The sequence below is a fragment of the Herpailurus yagouaroundi genome, unplaced genomic scaffold (genome assembly GCF_014898765.1).
Source record: "Herpailurus yagouaroundi ecotype Mexico unplaced genomic scaffold, PumYag 100, whole genome shotgun sequence".
Classification (NCBI taxonomy): Eukaryota; Metazoa; Chordata; class Mammalia; order Carnivora; family Felidae; genus Herpailurus; species Herpailurus yagouaroundi.
In genome coordinates this window covers 13,444,766-13,466,375 of record NW_024412391.1, presented here as the reverse complement: position 1 = coordinate 13,466,375, position 21,610 = coordinate 13,444,766, and the positions used below count along the sequence as shown (strand labels likewise).

The 21,610-nt window shown below is 40.2% G+C and overlaps 1 protein-coding gene and 1 long non-coding RNA gene across 3 annotated transcripts in view; one reads left to right on the top strand and one right to left on the bottom strand.

Moving 5' to 3' along the window:
• The window catches only part of EXOC4 (exocyst complex component 4), a 762,629-nt gene that overhangs the window by 147,256 nt on the left and 593,763 nt on the right, over positions 1 to 21,610 (top strand). The gene's annotated exons all lie outside the window — the stretch shown is intronic.
• On the bottom strand, positions 1,692 to 19,937 carry LOC121028312 (uncharacterized). Its single transcript, XR_005789173.1, has 3 exons — positions 18,230 to 19,937; positions 5,891 to 6,034; positions 1,692 to 2,175 (listed from the first exon to the last, which is right to left on the bottom strand). It is a non-coding gene; the product is annotated as an uncharacterized LOC121028312 (long non-coding RNA).

Genomic DNA, 21,610 nt, shown 5'->3' with positions numbered 1-21,610 from the left:
TCGAACTCACGGACCGCGAGATCGTGACCTGGCTGAAGTCGGAGGCTTAACCGACTGCGCCACCCAGGCGCCCCAAGGCCATACTGTTAATAGCTAAATGTTTTTTTTTTTTTTTCTGTTTTTACTGGAAAACAGCTTCTAAATAATTGTCTCCTAACTTTTCTCCTCGCTTTATCTCCTCTTAGTAATAGAGAGAACATAGTAGTTTTATCAGTTTCACCCACCTTGTGAAGAAAATGTCACCAAACATATAAAGTCCAGGATAAAGAACAACTAATTAGTATAGAATTCATGTATTGGTTTCTTTCCAGGCTCAGTGCTTAGCATATATAAGCTGTAGGCTGTGATCTTGTAGGGTCCCAACCTCAACACTTTTTTTTGTTTGTTTGTTTGATATGGTACCTCAGTGCCCAGAAATTTCACATTGATTACTGTAGGATCTCTTGCTTCATCTGCATGTGAAAGGAATGGAAAAATAGCTTGGATCCTAAGGTTGGCCAGTTAGCCCTTTGGCTTGCTAAGGTTGTGTGTTGGTTCCTAGAGAAGATTGAGTAATCAGTCGGTTTAGCTTTCATATCGCACTGCTAAGACACTGTGGAATTAAAGTCACAGCATTCACGGAAAGCCATGTGTTCGAAATTACATCGAAGGATGTCTGACATGTACGTAGGTTGGGGATGTACCGGTGAGGAAAAAAAATGGGTCAGTACATGGATTCTCTTGGGGTGAGGGAAAGGGCCACAATCTTCAAGGGACCATGACAAAATCTCTGGTAAAAACTTTCCTGCATATGCCTGACCCATCTCCTGAGGTCCTGCTGTGGCTATCACTCCCTGGATTCTGTGTATTTTTAAGGCCTGTTTGGAATCATTATGTATACCATTACCTGTAACTACTTTTCAGATTATCATGAATATTGTCAGGTATAAGATGAATTGAGGACAGTAGTGCCGGTGAATTACTCTGGGCTGAGACCGTTGTAATTGATTGGCCAGCTGTTTTATAGCAACTCTTATGTGGGGCATAGGATTAGATAAAGCCCTCAGACATGATAACCTTATAGAATTTAAATTAAAAATGAAAAGAAACGGACATTTATGGGGAAATATTGTAAGGACAACTGATATTTTCAACGTTAGGAAAAGGTCATCCTTGGCCGTATTTAGAAGTGATTAAATGGTTCAGTGTGATCTTTCTGGTATGAGTGAATCCGAGGGAGTTATACAGCGGACTCCTCTGAATATCAGTGTTATTTCAAGTAGCAGGTATCTGGGTGGAGTTGAAGAGGGTAGAGCAGAAAAGTGATTTCAAGAAAATAACAAGGTGGTTTCAATCTGAGGGACATCAGATGAATCATCTCGTGAGACTGTTGGTGATTATGGAATAACGGAACGGTACAGGGGCAGATGAGCTGACGTATGGTTAGTAGGACCAGGAAAATATCAAGGAAGAGAAGGAAAGGAAGCTCAGGGCAGCGAACAGAGTAAGGGCTTCTTTACAGATGCAAGTTTGAAATTCTCCAACCCTCCAAGTTAGCACTCATCCTTGAAAGAATGAAGAAGTAATTTTTGAGAACCAACAGTAAAGAAATTTACCACCTGTGTGTGATGTTTTGATGTGAAGCTGAATTAAAGGGATAAACCGAAATCTGGTGGAAGTGAGACGAGGAAGGTAACAATGACACGAAGACAGCCAACACTCAGGTATTTATTGAGGACTGTCCTGGGAGCCGTGGAATATAATGCTTTGTGTTATAAGGAGATTGTAGTCTGATGGGGACCAGAGCAACTTGAAAGCTGAGCCCAAACGGGCAGGCAGCAAACGTTGGTGTCACATGCCTCGTAGTGCTGTTCCAAGTGGGTTTCTCTCAGTCCCCCAGCTAGACCTGCTCTATTAGTTTTTGTGGTTGCCTTGTATATTACCAAAAACGTACTGACATAAAACGGCACACACGTTTATGACTTCACAGCTTCTGTGGGTTAGGAGTCTGGGCAGCTTAGCTGGTTCCTCTTCATCGGGGTCTGTCACCAGGCTGCAGTCTAGGTGAGCCTCCTAGGTTCGACTGGGAAAGAATTTGCTTCCAGGCTTCCTCGATTGGTGTCTGAATTCATTTCCTTGCTGCTCCTTGATTCCTGGGAGCTTGCTTCTTCAAAGCCAGCTAACTATGGAGACTGACTAGTGGTGAGGGTAGTGGGGAGAGAGAGAGAGAGAGAGAGTTTACTAGCAAGACAACGTCTTACATAACATGATATGACATCATGTCATCTTTGCTGTATGCTGCAAGTCACAAGTCCCTCTCCAGGCCCACGGGGAGGGAATTACACAGAAGTGCGGACACCAGGAAGTGGGGATCGTGATGGCCATCTTAAAGTCTGTCTGTGGCACCTACTAAATCATTATCTGCATTTTAACTACAGTCCCTAGGTGATTGCATGCTAAGAAGCAGTGTTAAAAGGTGGTAGATGCCAAAAGAGTTTCATGGAGGGAGAAGAAGATTCTTGGGGCTTGGTTTAGGTAAACCGTTTTATGACTTGAAAATAATCTGTGTAAAGACTTCCGCACACCAGGGAATTTGTTGTATCTCCTATCGCCCCTACTAACCACCCCCCCTCCCCCACCCCCTCCAATTAAGTACAGTGTTTTTCCCTTGTGTGATGTTGCCCGACGTTTCTTTCAGAGTTTGTAAGTTCCTAACTTTGGCTTTTTGAAAAAACGTTGCTCTTTTCACCTTCACTGTTCATTTTGTTGGTGGGAAGTATCGGATATGGGTTTTTTTCCTCTGCCCTAATAGTTGAGAAACCCTGGGGAAGTCCTTGAACTATCCTCTGCCTCTGTTTTCTTGTGAGTTCTAGCATTCCTTCTTGGAGGGTTATGGTGTGAATTGAATGAATTAAAGAATATGACCGTTGTTGGCAAGCTGTAAAGCCTTATGTAACGTTGCAGTGGACTTGTTCAGTTGTACATGCCTGATTCCCAGTGCTACCCTCTTCCCGTAGAAACAGGCCCCTAAAAGTCATGATTGTGCCTTGGTCATGCCCATCTGACCGCAGTCTGTCTGAGCGGGGATGGGTGCCTGAGCCAAACAGGGCCACACAGATTTTCCTCTTGCAATTTGAATTTGGGACCAAAAGATGACAGTTCTGGCCTGGCTTATCTAATGTGAGGAGATTAGAAACCAAGGAGGCTTTAGTGCAACTGCCTTCTGTTACATGGAGCAGTAGAGAAAGTTTGTCGCAGAGCCTAGAGGGAAATTAGATCTGCAGAATAATGGAGAGAGAGGGATCTTGTCTGCTTCCCATTTCCCGCCTGCTTTTCTTGGTTCTGGCTACACTTTTGCCTTTGAGTTGCATAATAGCCCTCTAAATTCATATATAAATTCCCTTTTTTATTTAAGCTATTTCGAGTTTTCTGTTACTTTCAACTAGAGAGCTGGTGTGAAGGCCAATGAGAATGGTACTTAAAATTTCTTTTTTATCTCCTAACTACTCACCTCTTTTTCTTCCCTACATAATTTGTTTGTAAAGGCCAATTATATTCTTTATTGAGTATTTTTTTTTTCCAGGGCGTTTTAGAAATGTGAGACCAAGAAATATGATCCTTGCCCTCAAGCAATTTTTAATTTCTTGAGGCAGATGGACATCTAATTGACCACCTATAATATTGGGCAGAAAAAAGAAATAAGTCCTATGTGCAGCTCCTGTGAGGCAATCTTGATCTTCTGCTTGATAACATTACTTAAAGCCATTTAAACCTTTCTTTCTTTCTTTCTTTCTTTCTTTCTTTCTTTCTTTCTTTCTTTCTTTCTTTCTTTCTTTCTTTCTCTCTCTCTCTCTCTCTCTCTCTTCCTTCCTTCCTTCCTTCCTTCCTTCCTTTTTTTTTTTTTTTTTTTTTTTTTTTCTTTTTTTTTTTCCACTAAACCATTTTGTCCCTGACTTGGTGCTAGGGTCCTGACTGATGCTTCTGGATCTATCATTTTTGTCTGTTCCTCTGAGCACTGCAAGCAGGCCCCGCAGGATGGCCACGTACGCCTTTCTTGATTAAAGTAAGTGGAGGAAGTTACAGTGATGAAGCTAAAACTGGAAACAAGACCAAACAGAAGTTCTGGTCTGAAATTTATTTTTTTTTTAAACTTACTCAGTGAAGTTATTTGCTCTCCTGAGATGACTTAGGTCTCCCTTACCTGAGGATGATTTGAACATTTCTGTGTTTAAGCTTGCTCTTAGAGTTCTGTGTTTCCTATAAGCTAGCACTGCGTACAAAAAGGGTGCTTACACAGTTTGCATTGTATACTAAAAAGGGTAGTCCGTACAAGAGTTCTGTGTTCCCTATAGCTCATGTTATGTAACGAAAAGGGTATTTATATAGCTTGCATTGCGTAATAAAAAAGAGGACCTACTCGGAGATTTCTGTGTTCTGTATAGCTTGCGTTACATAACGGGTGCTGAAATTAGACGGAGGCCAGTGAAATTGTGGTCAAACTGCATAGGACTGATTTTAGAACCACACTTTCCTAACGTGGAGGTTATATAGGTTATATGTTTTACTGGCTCGTGGCAGCTTTTCAAAATGACCCAGTTCGGAATGACATTCAACTTAGAGCTGATTGAAATGGGCATCGGTGGAAAATCCCTTGGGGATTTGTGGAGCAATTAAAAAATCCAGGAATCTCATTCTTTTCAATAATAGAAAAAAAATCTGTAGTTAGAATTTTAGAGAAGGATGTGAAGCTTTATCTTACTAAAGAAATTGTGGGAAATGCTTATATTTTTTAGAGAAGAAAGGAATTACTGTAATGAGTCTTAATTTTGAAAATATCATTAGGGTAAGTAATAGAATTAATGGAGTAACCCAAGGATGAGCTCAGTGATTTTCTTTGAAGTGAGACTCCTTCTAGAGATTAATTCTAGAATTGTTCTGGAGACTTTATAAAACAAAGGAGTGAAACCACAGGTAACATTAATCCTGGCTTAAGATATTCTATCCCGCCTTTTTTTCTTGCCTTCTTTAAGGCACGTGTAGTTCCCTCATAGTGCTCTTTATCTTATGTCATATCGCTTCGCTCATTTGGGAATTGTGTGTCTGTGTGTGCATGTTACACATTTGTCAGGTTTTTCCCTCTTCCCTGTAATTATCTCATTGTCAATATGTGTCCTGTACCTGGCACTGTTCTTGGACATGGTGAGCCCTCACAAATTGTTGATTAAATGAGTGCATATTTGTTATTTATTCACATAACCCTGTACTCTACAAGTATTACTCATACAAAGATATGCCGGAAATACTTACGCACAACATTTTTAGTCTCTTAGAATATCGTATACTTGCTGTGAGATATAGCACTACAAATATGGTTGGTAAATCCATAAAAATATGATCAGTTAAGTCTAATTTCTTACATTCTATCAGAGACAAACAAAACAAGGAAAGAAGAATAAGAGAGAGAGATCAGTACGTGGGGCTTTAATAATCTTTAACCCATGACTTGGCGAATGAGTACCACAATCTTCTGTGGACAAAGCCCCGACTAGGTTGGCCAGCACATAGACAAGGTTAGGGCCATTCTCCCAGCCACAAACTAAGTCAGTGGTGCCAGCAAGCAGACTCTTTTCTCAGGGCCAGAGCTCAGGAGAGAGTGCTCTCTGGGGGAGGGGATGTGCCCCATGGATCACAGTTACAGGTCTGTAGGGCGAGGCCCTGAGACAGTCAGCCACAGCCACAAAAGCTGCAGGGGGTGTGGGGGGAAGGTGGCAGGGAGTTGCCCTTTGAAGGGAGCACAGGATTTAGAAGTTGGGTTTGGTGCTGATTGCCTCCATCCTACCCCTGAGATGTTTTCTCTGTCTCTGGCAAGGATGCTTTCGGCACAGATTGTATCACTGATCAACGTGCTTACCTGGATGGTAGAGGTGTTACTGAATTCAGCCTTGGCTAATTCTCTGTTCACCCTAAAGTTGATGACATCATGCCCCAGTTGGGGTTATGTCTGCTGTCACCACAGAAACAGCTCTGTGTATTATATCTGCAGATGGCTCAGAATCTGTCAAGGAAAGAGCAAGATAAATATTTTCTTATAAATATAAAAGGAAGAGTTAAACACTTATTGTTTAGAAATCAAGCTGATAAACATATTATATTGTCTGAGGCGCCAGAAATAAGCAAATTAATTACATGCAAATAACTGTTGCTCGCGAAGTGTGGGATAATAATAGTATCTGTTGGATGTTTATGGCAAGTTTATTTACATGACTCAATTTTCTGCTAATTTTCCTGCGGAAAATGGTAAATACTTGGTTCCTTTGCCTTTGTTTCAGAAATACTTTCTTGAAATTGTGAAAACTGTTGCTTTGTCTTGCCATCATTGCCTTGCCAAGGGCAGTTCTAAAGATGGTATTTATGTAAACATGGTGAAGAAAGAATTGTTACTTGTATGCGGGGCCTTTTTGCCTTAAACGAATGTCATCATCAACATGCTTCCGTAACAGAAGTTCTGATTATTGAATATTATCACTCGTGTGGTGCAATCCAGATTGACCTTTTGTTGATCGTTTTCATGAACATCTTTTGATGTCAGCTTCTTGGTGAACTTCAGACATTTCCTCTCTTAAGGCAGCACAGGGAATTGAGCAGTTTATATTGACAGTGCGACCCATGGTGTGGATCGCTGCCTTTTGTGCTAATGAGTGATTGGGTTCATTTTGAAAAGATGGCTCTGAAGTCTACATAGGACTTCACACACTGTCAAGAAACCTGTGCGTTCTGCTGTCACTCTTCACGCTCCTGGAGGTGTATGCTCCTTAGGTACTTGAGAGGTGATTGGGTGAGTTCTTTTATTCTTTCAAGATGATCAGTTCTTGTGGGTCATTAACTTGTATTGCGTATCAGATGCCTCATAAGCTAGGCAGCATTTTGGTTGGGGTAAGGAGGGATTGGTTTTCTGTCCAACTTTCCAGGCTGAGCTTATCCACTGAATGTGTCCCTCGATAGGGTGATACTTACCTCCCCAAGGTTACTGTTTTACTTGCTCTCTATATGCTAAATCTCAGGCATTTCACTCACCTCTGTGCATTTTCATCAACAACCCTGGCATCTTGATATAATTTAGAAACTATTATCTTACGGCATGCCAAACACTGTGATTAATCATATGTTCACAGAACAGGAAGGAGAATGGAAGTAGACTTTTGCTTTAATTTTTGGTAGAGGAGGAATTTTAACATCAAGTCTGAAAGGAAAACAGAGCATTTTGTATCTTGGATTAGTTTGTACCTGTTACTCTCAACCTGATTTTGCCATCTAGTGGTTACATGTGCATTGGGGTGCTGGAAAGCATGGGGGTGGCCTAGGAAGGTTGAACCACTGAACTCTGTAAATTAACATCTTGCCTTTGGGGACTCTCTTTCCTATCCTTTCCATGCATTACCATGGTGCAGATTAAAATTCAGAAGGCTGGGGTGGCCAAAAATTTTCTTACTGTGTTTCTGGACAGTGAGAGTGAGGAGTGAGGGCAGTACACACACACACACACACACACACACACACACACACACACACACCCCTTGGGGATCCCCTGTGCTGCTATTCCTCCTTTCAGATTGAGGTTCCCACATAGAGAAATTCTGCTGATAATATTAATAATCCTGATTAAAGGGAGGAGAAAAATCAATTGGTAGATTTTGAGGATAGAATCAATTTTTTTATTATAGAAAAGGATGAGAGACATAACTACCTTGTGTTTGCAAATTATTTGCTTTCAGTCTGTGGTGCTTTCAAGAGTTTGAGAAATAGGGTATTTAACTTCTCAACTTATGACTGATAGGATCATGCTAAAAGTGCTGCAGCCTAATGGAAGCTTAAAATTCAGCTCTCAGAATTGCTGGATCACACTTGACAGTGATCTGTATGTCTACGGATTATTAAACCTCAGCATAGAGAATGTCCTGATTTAAAAATTTCCAATTTTATTCACTTGGTCTGATGTGAGGAGTAGCTACCCTGTCTGCAGTCTTGTGTAGTAGAATGTGAATTTCTCAACCCCAGGTTAGTTTCTGGTCAGGCCCAACCAAATGGAGCTGTAGGGAGTTCTTTCCTTCTTGGGCTTCACAGAAGATTGCTAACATTTCTTTCCCCTTGACTTTGTTCTTCATGGACACCTCAATGCCATTTGTCATTCCAGCAGCCAGGAATGCCATTCCAGTGCCAGGAACTGGAGCACATGCTAGAGAGTGATCAGGAAGATGCAATCTCAGAACAAGTGGCCATCACTCTATGCTAATATTTTATTATATAATGCAGGCCCTCCTATAATTCGTGTAAAAATCCCTGGAGCTTCTTTACGTTTGGCTAAGTATGCATAAACTTAATGTTCAGAATTTGCTGCTGTAGAATTTATAAATTAGGAAACTGATTCAATAATTGTGGCTCGAAGACTTATTTACCGATTTTGAGGTTTCTTCAGCCAATTTCTACATCAGTGTATTTTCCTGTTACTCCTCTTTGCTTATTCCACCCGCATTTATTGGTGCTTACTGTGTATGTTTAGTTCTGATTTGGGTTATATCAGGACTTAAAGTTAATTTTGGTAAAATTGCTTGCAGTGAGTATCATCACTTTTTCATTTTTGTGTTTTATCTCTTGTTCTTTTGCACTAATCAAAAGATGCCTTATGAACGTTATGCAGATGTATGTATCTAAGAATACTAATTTGTTGTGAGTCAAAAGCCAATTAAAGGGGGATGGTAGAAATATTGATGCCTTAGAAAGCCTGGAGAGGCAGGGAAAGTATTAACCAAGAGAGATATGATTTGAGAATGGGGATTGAGGTAATTAATAACATGGGTTAGAAGAACAATGAGGAAGGAGAAATAGGGAGTATATTGATTTAGTAGGTGCAAGCATACTAGAACAATGAAATCTTAGAATAGAATATTAGAGAAAGAATTGATAGAAACATGGCTTTTCATATCTTTTAATTGACTTTAACAGTGTTTGCCCTGGACCTAAAATAATGAACCAAGTGTAAAATTTACTTTGAAATCTTAATCTGAGTATTGTAAATATTTCACTAGCAAATCCTCTACGTTGTATTCCAATGTACCATTTTCTAAGATTTGCTAAAGGGAAGTGATGCTATTACATATTGGGGCCAATATTTTTTCATAATTGTTTTATTTTTCAAGATTTAAAAATTGAGATATAATCCACATACCATAAAATTAATCATTCTGAAGCACACAGTTCAACAGTTTTTGGTATGTTCACAAGGTTGCGCCTTCTTCATCATTATCTAGTTTCAGAACATGGTCATCACCCCAGAAAGGAACCTGGTCATTGGCAGGGAGTCATCCCGAGCAGCTCACTGCCATTCTTCCTCCTCCTCAGCGTTTTGGCAGCCATCAGTCTACTTTCTCTCTGTGGCTTTATGTATTTTGAACATTTCATATAAATGGAGTATGCAGTAGATAGCCGTTTGCAACTAGCATCTTGTACTTAGCACATTGTTTTTAAGGTTCATCCATTTTCTAACATGTATCAGTATACCGTTCCCTTTTATTATCTAATATTGCATTGTGTGGACATTTGATTTATCCATTCATAAGCTGGTGGATATCTGGATCGTTTCTACTTTTGGCTGTTATGAATAATGCTGCTGTGAACATTCACGTACAAGTTTTTGTGCGAAGATATATTTACAGTTTGAATAGACCTAGGAATGGAATTTTGAAGGTCATATGGTAACTCTGTTTGACTTTTTGAGGAACTGCCAAGCTGTTTGCCAAATTGGCTGCACCATTTTGTATTCCCACCATACTGGGCATATTATTTGAAATGTAAGTGGAGTACAGTTAAAAAGCTTACCATTTGTTTCCTGCGTTTTGGAACATCATGTGTACTGGAATGAGTTACTACCTGAAGCTTTGAGTGGTCATAGAACTTTAGAGCTGGAGGGTTTTTAATGGCTCCGTCTTCCCACTGGAATGGAAGGTCCGTGTCTCTTTTGTTCACTGCTGCATCCACTCCGTCTAGATCAGTGCTATAAAATAGTAGCTGCTCAGTAACTGTTTTTGAATAAATGAGTATAATCCAACTCCTCTGTATTTTAATGAGAGAAATTATGCCCAAAGAAATTGGGTGACTTTCTAATGGTCACACAGAAACTTCATGGTAGAGCAGTAGCAGGAATCCTGGTCCTGATTTCTTTGCCCAGCTCTTAGCATCACAATCCTTTTGAATTCAGTTCTCTTTCCAAGCGTGGTGGTCCATTGCTGACCTTGTATAGCATTTTCTGACAGTTTATAGCTTTACTTTGGGGCTTTATTGACATTTAATGAGTGTTTTTGTTCTTGTGAAGTCATTTACATGTTTACTGCTGAGGCCAGCATTCATAAAAGGAGAAAAACATTTAAATAACTGCATTTTACCTAGGGAAGATAAATTACAGTTGCCCATCAATAAATAGATAACTTTCATAGCTGCCAAGATTATTAGATTGTGGAAGACAATAAGTTTGTACCCTCCCTTGTGAGTCACTTGCTTTAAAAAATTCACAACTAATTATCTAAAAGTGAGGCAAGTTAATGGAGGTTTGCTATCTATTTACTAGTATTCTTTTCTTTCCTAATCACCCTTGTGGATAGAGGAATCCATTTTATCCGTCTTTCCTCCCCACTCTGCTCTTCCAGAGTAATATATGTATAAATTAAATGTAGCATAGCGTAAGTAAGTGTAGATTACCCTGTATCTGAGACAGTGTTCTTGGAGCCACATTTGCATGTTAAGTGGAGTTGTGCACCATGAAGGATAGGTTTATAGACTGGACCCTTAATGAAGTTGAGAATCACTGTGCGAAAGCTATAGACTGTAGGTAGAAATCTAGAGCCTTTGAACACAAAGAATATATATTTCACTCCCTTTTGACCAAGTCTTTATTTTATAAGGCTTTATGGGAAACAGTTCAATTACTTCAGTTAAAACTCATTCCAGGAAGCAGAGTATGAAGATGTTACTTGGAAGTATTGAGATTCTTCTTTTTGTAACTTGTCACCAGCTGATTGATACTTGATATTAGAGTAAGAGGTTTAACAGATTCCTCAACTCTGCTTATGTTTGTCAATAGCTGTGGGACATCTCCTGGGGAGGATTATAAGGCTGTTAAGGTAATAATTGTGTTTCTGGTTTATTCCATTCATGTAGTGTTGGCATGGAGGTTGGGAAAATATAAAAAGAGTCTGCTTTTTGGTTAAGGTAAAAAATAAAGGCATTTTTAGGGATTAGCATGGGGTGGTAGAGGGGAAAAACACACTTTTGTTTAGAAGATTTATCTTCAAATTCTGGCTCTGTGACTAACTTGTTGAATAATCTTATTTAAATCACAGAACTTTAAGTATGTATAAAACACAGATAATAGTAATTCCTCACAATGTAGCTTTTGTATTTTGTGAGATACCGTATGGGACACACAGTAGGCATTCGGTAGTTGTTAGTGGAGTTTGAACCTGAGGTTCTTTGTCCTGTCTTCATCAAGTTTTGTTATATGTCCGTGCATGCATACATACATACATTCAACACATGCACGCGTGCGCGCGCGCGCGCGCGCGCGCACACACACACACACACACACACACACACACACACACACACACACACCAGTCTGTCTCCATCCCACATTGTGTTCCCACTAGAATTTAACTGGTTACGTAGTTGCCATACATTTAACTCTTAAATGTGTGTAGATAACCAGAGCCTTTTAAAATTATTTTATAATGTTATTTACTGTAAGATTTGTTAATCTTTTCTAGTTTCTGCCAGTGCTACTCCTATCGCTTACATCTTGGCATGATCTTTTCTACCATCTCGGTTCTTTGTAATTTTGCTGCCTAGAAGGCTATTTCTTTGTAAAGCTCATATTGTATAAAAGATTGTTGATGCTGATGTAAGGAAGACAATTTATTAGTTAACAGATTACCGAGGTGCTAACAATAAAATTCCTAATTGTGTCCATTTGTACTCAGAAATACATTATAATTCAATTCCAAAGGTTCCCCCACCCCCATTCTTATTTTCTAATGATCCTCTAAATGACAAGCTTATAAATCGAGGTCTCTTTCACCAAGATGATGTAGTGAGTAGACCTTTGTATTCCACTAATAGCAGGATACCAGGTGTGCATAAACAACAACAAAAAACTGTAGCAGCCTGCATCTGAGGATGCAATAGATTGGGTTATTGTTCAGCAAATTGTCATTCCCTAAAGCTACCCAGCCCCCCTCCCCCGCCCCCTGCCTTTCTCTATGAGAGAAGTATACTTCCTCCTTCCATTGATCATGGGTTCAGACATGTCACCTACTGTGACCAGTGGAATTAGCAGATAATGCCACTAGCAAAGGCTTGAGATGTGCTTTTGGATTTGGTCTTTTGCCAAATCCCAGATAGCCAGCATATATATTGTTGGAGAAGGAAATGCTTATTGTTGTACATTGTTGAATTTGTTACTCAGTATTCTTGTGGCAGTAGCTAACAGATACAAAGAGATGCAGGTTCCTTATAAAGATTTTCTGTATGTACTGATTTGGGAGCCTTAACTTTCCCTATAGAATCAAAAACTTTATTTGTTGTACCTATTTTAAAGCCAATTTTGTGTCTCTGGTCACTGACAAAATCGTTCAGGATTGAAAGCCCACTTAAAAATGAATGCTAACAATTTCGATCTGGAAGAGGAAGGGCGCTTGGTTGACCCTCGCTATCTCTGCAAGCCTATCTGTACTTGGAAGTTGTTTCTGGGAGAGGATAATGGCCAGTGGCTCCTTTCTTTGGTAAAGTCATTGCATTTTCTTCGTGCTGAAAGGGCAGTGAATACACAAAGATAGTCTCTTTAATTATGGAAAGAGCCTATTAAAATTCCATTTTGTCTGTAGAAGTAAACATATAAAGGAATGTGGAGGAGGCCAAACACCTCTTTAAAATAATGATTATCTTGGGCTAATTCCTTCACTGTGCCTCCAGCATCATTAGATGCCAATCCTTCTGTGCAGGTTCATTTGCAAACAAAACTGATTAGAGAGGGGAGGCTGTGTGCAGGAGACTTCCCTAAAGCAGAGGTTTCAGACACCTGCCCATTGTTTAAACTGGTTTCCCTTGGCAGGACTTTTATTTATTTTCCCTCTACCTAGGAAAAAAATGGGGGGAGGAAGATTGTTTATTTCAAAGGGTATTGGAACCCATCTTTCAAAAGAGAGCCCTGAAAAAAGAGAAAAAAGGATATTGTGTGAAACCTCAGAAGGTTTTCAGAATTTCTCTCTGGCCCTTGTAAACCTGATCATTCCCTTTGCTCTGAGCTCCCCCCTCTGGCATTCATGGTATATTTCTCTTTCTATTATTAACAAACTTCAAAGCTCCCCCACCATGTCATTTTGCTATCCCTCCAGACTGTAAAGTGATGGTAGGGGCTGCTTTTATTTCCTAGAGTTTGGGGGTTGCTGATTAAGGAATGCAGAGGAACTGCCTGCGACATTTATTAACTTTTAATTCAGTGCAGAAAAAAAATCAGAAACCCAGCGCGCCATTGATACACTGATACTTTGAGCTTGTCTAACCGTTTTTTAAGGCTTGTGTGCCAGGACTGAAATGAGTTGTATTTCACAGACCTCAGGATTGTGCTGTCATAATAGCCAAATCCATATGGCTCTTTGTTTTTGTAATTAAAGCTTTATCCTTGCTGCTTTTTTTTCTTAAATGGCAACCACAGTTCTGATGGGGACTGATTGCTTTATTGTAAGTAAACTCCTAACTGTTGTATCACATTTTCTCCAAAAGGAAGATTGATAATGTTCAGTTTCTTTTGCACTGTCTAGGGATCGGATTTTCAATATAGCTCTATTTTTATATTTTAGAAAGCAAAATCTCATTTCTTTAAGTACCAAAGGTTGTATTCTAACGTTTTTAAGTGGAAAAGTTTATAAAATATAGTTCTCGAATTAGGTATGAAGGGGTGGAAAAGTTTTCCTTCCCCCGCTTCAGGTCCCTGGCTGGGTTTGAACACCGACAACGATGTTTAAGAGGAGAAAGGCATGCAACTGTATTTAATGTCACTTTTATGTGACACGGGCCCCTCATCAAGAAAGACTCAAAGACATAGTGAACCCTACTTGCTTTGTTCTGTTAGGTTGAACAAAGAGAGGCAACCATGGAAGTGACTGAGCTATGTGAGGAGGCTAAAGGAGATGCGAATTATTTTAACAAGACCTGTTTGTACAGTTCTTTCCCTCCCAAATTCTTGTCCTTGACGATAAGAATGTCACTTTCCCTCTGGTCTAGAGAGGATATCTTTCATAGAGGAATTTCATCTCCTGCTCTTAAGAAGGAAAGTCAGAGTGTTTTTCTTGTACTTGCTGTTTTTCAAGTGCCTTTAACTCAAAATATGCCAAAATGGCACATGTGCTCTGAACTCTTTCAGATCTTTGTGCCACAAAAATCCCGACCACATTGAGACTTATCCTGATGATTTGAAGGGCCGTCATGTTGACCCTGGTTCACTGATGCTTCCTTTCAACTCTGCACTGCTACCCTTTATTGAATGTATGAAGGTGTGTCAGAGGTCCCCTCATCCCCTCCAGAGGCTCATACCGTGTTGCCTGCATTTTGAACCCGCCCCAGCCTTCCATTTCTTTCTGTCTCTCTTGTCTGTTTTTCAGGCCATCTGTCTTTTTCTCCTTGCCGTGTGGTGGTAGGTTATCCTATCTAGAAGTTTATTATGTCTGTCTCAGACAAGCTCCTCTTGCCTTCTCCAAGCCGCCCAACTACTCTGGTATGAGCTCCGAAGGCAGGAGCCAAGGTGCCTAGAATTGCGTGCAGAATACCTAGTCAGGAGAACTCTCCCTGGCATCAAGTGCTCGAGCTCTTCGCTGTGGATTTTGTAACATGAGTAAATTTTGGCTCTGGAGAGGTCTCCTTTTCTTTCCTGTTCTTTAAGTTCTGAGCGGTTCAGGTTACCAGATAAATTAGGTGTCAGTTGTGCTAACAATAACAATCAAATGACACTTAAAACACGTGTGTTGTGGAACGTTCTCTCCTAGTCAGCTGTACCTGTACTTCTGTTACTCCGGTTTCAGACGTGCCATGGACATCGAGTTTTGGGGAAAAAATGCTCCATTATTTAGTAATTTGTTAATTTCCAAAAGTATCTGAATTAGGTAAGTTTCTGCCATTGCTTCTTCTCCTACCTAGATTGTGTTCACTGAGTAAGTGACTAAATAAACTTGCTTCTTTTGACACTGAAGCACTTGGGTTTTTTTCCTTGCCTTGGGGTCAAGTCCTAACTTGGTTAGCTTTTTTTTTTCTAATTTGCTCCTAAATTTTTTTCTCCTGGTTGAATAATATTCCACTGTGTGTGTAGGTGTATGTATGTGTATATATACACCTACACACCCTACATCTTCATTATCCATTCATTTGTTGATGGACACTTTGGTTGCAGCATTATTCACAACAGTGAAGGTACAGAAACAATCTCTTAGTTTGTTCCTGTCAGTCTTTTATTCCTAGAGGTGGTATAGGGTGTTTGAAATTTTTTTTTTTTGATCAGCACTTTTTTTTGCATGTGTTGTGTTATGCCCTGTTCTAAGGAGATAGAATTTATTCTTGCCAATTATTTCAAGAGATTGGTACACTTATATCAGCTTGATTGTTTTTGAAAGATTTTTTTTTTTTTTTTTTTTTTTTTTTTTTTTTGGCATCCAGACAAACTGGATATTCCACGGGTCAAACCTAGAGTGGTCTGGCCTTCCTTGTACTTCCTCTTACTCTCTCAGCTTGGTATTTCTGTGCTTGCCCATCCAGCCACCCTGAGCTGGGCCCTCTGAATGAGGTCTTGAATTTGACTCTATCCTCTGTAGGCCAGAGCTGTTGTTATTCACACAAAATTACCTTTGGGTTGGTTTTCTCCTTTGTTCTTCATTTGGCATAAAGACTTATCAGTGATGAAACCCCTTTTCTCAGTCGTCGGGGCCAATACCCTTTTCTGTTCCTCTTCATCTCCATGTGGTCAAAAGCCTAATATCACTCATATCTTAAGGGATAGTCTGGTAGTTTAATCCTTTACTAAGGCCATAGAGGATCAGACAACTGGGACTGACTTGTGACATAAACAGCCTTCGTAATTGTCACATACCTTTCCTCTGAGTTCAGTGGCTTTCAGTTTGGCTTCATCAGTGTGTAGTTATTAGTATATACACATGGAATGCACTATACATAAAGATATACCCAAAGATGGTGTCTCCCCCCTTTTAATGTAGCTTGTGGGGAATGTAGCGTTTTGTCTTTTTGCTTCTGTTTATAACTGTTTGAGATCTTTTCCCATTAGCTAGTGTCAACCTCCTGAAAGCCTCTGCCTTAAATAAATTTGCCTGTCTGCCTTGCTTATAAATTGAGGATAAATTAATCAAAAAAGTAGTTGGGTGTTTGGCATTGCATGGGGGTTGGGCTGGAATGTGTGTATATGGGACTCACTTCCATGATTCATTGAATTGTAAGGATCATAGTAACGGTTGATTTTAGGATTTCTGCTTGCTTTTGGCTCCTCTTTAAGCTTGGTATGTTCTCCAAATTCTTTTTATTTATTTATTTATTTATTTATTTATTTATTTATTTATTTAAAAAAATTTTTTTTTCAACGTTTATTTATTTTTGGGACAGAGAGAGACAGAGCATGAACGGGGAAGGGGCAGAGAGAGAGGGAGACACAGAATCGGAAACAGGCTCCAGGCTCTGAGCCATCAGCCCAGAGCCTGACGCGGGGCTCGAACTCACGGACCGCGAGATCGTGACCTGGCTGAAGTCGGACGCTTAACCGACTGCGCCACCCAGGCGCCCCTGTTCTCCAAATTCTTAAGAAGATTGCTTTATAAAGACAGTGCTAAGAATATTTGCTCAGTTTATGGTATATATTGTACTTCTTTTGCTTTTATAGTTTCTCAAATTTACTATATTTATGTTTCTTGAGTATTTATGGTTTTATTCTGATTATGGTTTATGATTTAATTGGCTACCAGATGTTCAAGTATTTTACCTGTTCTTATTACATTATTTCATACACAAGAGAAAAAATGGGCTATCACTGCCTCTGTGGTGCAATTTTCTGCTTAGAAAAAATGGAAAAGTTTGGTACTGTTCACTTTCTAGCTCATTGCCTTTATATACACTCAGCTACCGGATGCTCACTTGCTGATTGCTCCAAACTTGGTGCAGGTGTCACAAAGTGAAGAAAAATGCATGTCTCTGGCCTCATGGAGCTCCCAGTCTGCATGGGAGAAAATGTCACTGGTTTTACCATGAACGTCTTCCGTAATCTTTCTTTGTAACCATTTTAAGACTGATAGGATATTTCACTATCTAAGCCTTTCCCCTTCAAATCTTCTGTTTCCCCATTTTTCTGTGATCTTTCCATAATGATTGTAAATGACTCCTCAAGTATGTGAGTGAATTCCCTGAAGAGGCTCAGCTTCCCATCATCCAGGCCGGCTCACTGGGATGAGTTCAGTTTTGTCAAGTGTTCCCCATCTGCTTTTTGTCAGTCGCTATTTTTGTAAAGTCTTCATTCTCTCTAATTATACAAATACATCTTCTTCATTTCTCTTGTCAAAGACATATTAGCAGGAATTAGTTCAGTTTCTGAGCTGGTTTAGACTTCATTCATTCCATCCCCCACCCCATTTTTAGCGGCACTTTTCCTAGTCTTCCCTCCTCCCCTTGATGATTTTAAAAGCTTGTCTTCTCTTGTCTGACTTCTTTGAGGAGCACGAATTAATTTGCTACCTCTGATTATCTTTTATAAGTTTTAGCTGACTGTAACAAGATACTTTTCACTTTCCTCCATATTTAGTTCAGATCTGTCTTTGTCTGTAGGTATTTGAAGAGTCATTTGTGAAAGTACGTTAGGTGTTTCTTGTTCGCTATAATTTCCCCCAAGAGGAATTTTAATCCTATGTGTGTTAATTATTTAATTATCCTAATGATGTCTCATATGGTACTCCTGGCCTCTTGCACACTAATGGAATTAATCCTTCATCCCAGGGCTCCTCTGAGCTGATTCTGTAATGTTTGTACATTTATATTCAAATGGCTCTTACTTTATAACTAACCTTCCCTTGTTTCTTCCCCCCATTGCCCCAGTTCTGTCTCTTCTCTCTCTAATGCCCTGTGTGCTTTAGATTTAAATTTTTGTTTCTCTGGAGTTCCTTACCTTCCTTTGCCTCCACTGCAGGTCGTTATTGTCTCATACATTTGGGTTCTCAAACGCTGATGGCCAGGAGAATCGCCATGGAATGCTTGTCAAAAGTCAAGATGTTGGGTCCCAAGCCCAGAAATTCTAATACATTTGGTGGGTGAAGCGCTTAGATGTCTGCCAGATTTTCATCTCAGGACATTCATCTGTAAATTGATTTGTAAAATGCCTGTTATGTGCAAGGCACTGTGTTGGGCACTCAGAATTGTCATAATGAGCAAAAGTGACTCTGTCTCTGATCTTTTATGTGTATGGGATACTGAATTGCTTTCTTCATGTCTTCCTCATCCCAAAACTTTTTTGATTTCCTATTGTTTACATGTAACACCACGTCAGTTCTCTAGTATCTCTGGTGAGATTTTAGAACACAGAACAATAACTGTATCAGGAGGTTTGGATTCCAGGATTGATTTTGGGTTCTGACCGTGTGTGTGTGTGTGTGTGTGTGTGTGTGTGTGTGTGTGTTTAACTTATAAAAGAAGGGGATTGGATTGGATCAGCAATATTCCTTTTAGTTGGTCATTGTGAGAATCTCAGTCTTGCTCCCTGCCTTCATATTGTACCAGTTCTAATACATCATCCTTTATAAGACACCCCCCGCCAATTTCAGAAATGTTAAAACGCAAAATGATGTGCACCATGTAATCAATGCAGTACTGCCTCTGAGTGTGTGTGTGTGTGTGTGTGTGTGTGTGTGTGTGTGTGTGTGTTTATGACAATAATGATGCTACAGAAAGCTATCGTCTAACTACTGACATATGATCACCTGGGACCAAAAAAGATGTCTCACTGGTCTGGCACTGGTGAAAGAATCAGGATTTATTAAGAGACACAAAGTCTGTAACACAAAAGAAGCAAAGATGTAGTAGGAGACCAGCAGTCTCCTCGCTCAGGTGACCCTTCCTGTGTTTCCCCTGGATCTGCCTCACTGTTGAAATGTGGAGTGTGTAGAGATTTCTAACAATAAAGTAATCAGGGTGACTATAACTCAGTGGGTAACTCTTACATCTATCACTCAGTTCAGACAGCTCAAAGAAACCAAACTCAAGTTAGCACAATGCTTCTCATGAGTTACAACCTCTTTATTTATTTTTTTCCTTTTAATTAAATGTGTTCATTTAAAAGCATTTTTAGAAAACAAGTTTAGTGGTTCAATTGAATAATCACTTGCTGGCAACCCTCTCCCACCCCCCACCACCTGCACCCCCACACTTTAACTCTTCCCAAGCCAGAGTCTTGCATAGGTAATATCGACTACCTTTTAAACTTAAAAAAAAAAAAATTGTAGTTTCTGAAAACTACAAGGGCTGTCTCATTTCTCTTCCTGCTTTTTACCGAGTCTTACCGTTCCTGAGTGATATATTAAGGGATGCAGAGGAAAGTACCAGAATCAACTCTGTACTTTTATGAAGGCTCTCACTTTGTTATTCTTCCTACCTTTATCTCTACCCCTGGCTGCCCATTCAATCCCCTCTCCCTTTCAGGCATTTTTAGCTTTAGAATTAACTTCTTACGCTACATTTGGGCATCAATGTTCATGATTTGACTCGAGGTATTTTAGTACTACTGGGACATTTTGGTTGAAATCTTCTATTTCAAAAGTTGTAGCTTTAACAGCTATAGTGCTAAGTGCCAAACCAGTGATATGGACTCCAAGTACCAGGGGAGTTGAAGGAAAGGAGAAATTACAGAGTTGTTGGGAAATGCATCAAGATGGAAGCGGTGTTGCAGAGGAATAAGCAAGTGAGGTCTGGGGGAGCAGTGCCCGCACAGGTAGAGGTGGGAGAGGGCAAGGAGTGTGTCAGTGGGGGGACTGTACTGCATGAGTTGGGAAGGAGGCTGTACGTGGGAGACATGTATGAGTGAGAACCCTGTCCAGGTAGGCTGAGGCTGAGTCATAGAGCACCTAGAAATCCCAGCTAAAGACGTTCAGTTTATATTTTATGGAGCAAGAGTTTCTAACATCTTAAAGAGACATTTATCATTCCCTGTAAAGCTCTAACCCGTCCTCTAAGGGATCGGGCTTGTGAATGGTACAGGGAGGCTAATTCTGACCAAAACCTCCGAGCCTTTGTGTAGGTCTGTACACGTGTGTGCATGTGAGCAAACACAGTACTATTGGATATTCCTGAGATGAGAGCCCGGAGCAGAGCAGAGCAGAGCAGAGAGCAGCTCTGCCGGCTGAGTTCTTACGAACCACCTTCGAAATTCTGCCCAGATCTGTTACTAGTGATGATCAGCCTGCCCACGACTCCTGACATCAGGAGTGGGAAACCATTGGAGGATTTCTGTTGTGTTTTTGTGTGTGTGTGTGCGCTATGTATGTTTTTTTTTTTTTAAACTCTGGAATTGATATGATGAAATTATTGTCTTAGAAAGGATGTGGGATGTGGTTTTCATGATAAACTGGAGGGGATGAGACTCAAGGCCGATTCAAAAGACCCCTCTGTAAGGACAGTGAGAATAGAAATGGGTAGTTATTAGAGAAGATTTATAGGGAGAATTTATTCACTTAGTAAACATTTATTGAAATTGATTATACTGTGGAGATTTAAAGTTGGAAAAGCTGGAACCTCTGCTTTTCAAGAGCACTCACCAGTAGGCAGTCAGTCATATAAATTGTGATAACAGGATGTGCTAAGTGTTGGAGCAGGGCTGAAGCACTATGGAAGTAGGAGGGAGTCCTCTGTTTAGTGGGGCTGGGGGAGGGACACCGGAGAGCTTGAACATGATGGGATTTGAGCCTGTTTATAAAGCTAAAGGAGAGAGCCTCATAGATAAGGAAGGGTTTATGATGGAAGGGTTAGTGAATGAACAGACATATGGAGAGGTGGGAGTACATTGACTTTGACCACAAGGAGAAAACATTTGAGGGACTTGAAGATTGGCTGGTTATTGGGGAAAGGAATAAATCAAAGCTGACCAAGCTTTGTGTAACTAGGAGAATGGCAGGACTATTTGTAATAAAGAGAAGATGAATGGTTTTAAACCCATTCGAGTTTGAGATGATGGCGGTCCAGTCAGAAGCTTGGAGCGAAGGGTGATAAGGTTGACCAGGGTAAAGATAAGGGCAAACACCATTGATCAGAGAGGAGCGTAATGGTAACGTATCTGTAGTAGAAAGTGCGTGTCTGTGGGGCTGGGGGGTCCGGGCAGATGGTGGAGCGAGATGCTGTAGTTGATGTGGATGGAGGCATTGAGTTAGTTGGAAGGCCATTCATTTCCTTGTTGAGGTGGTGCCACAGCTTTTGTCCTCAGATAATCTTCCAGAGGTTATGTGTGTTTGTCCAGGCTGGACCTGGTGTAGGAAATGCAAGTAGTGGTGGGTACAGGAGGATG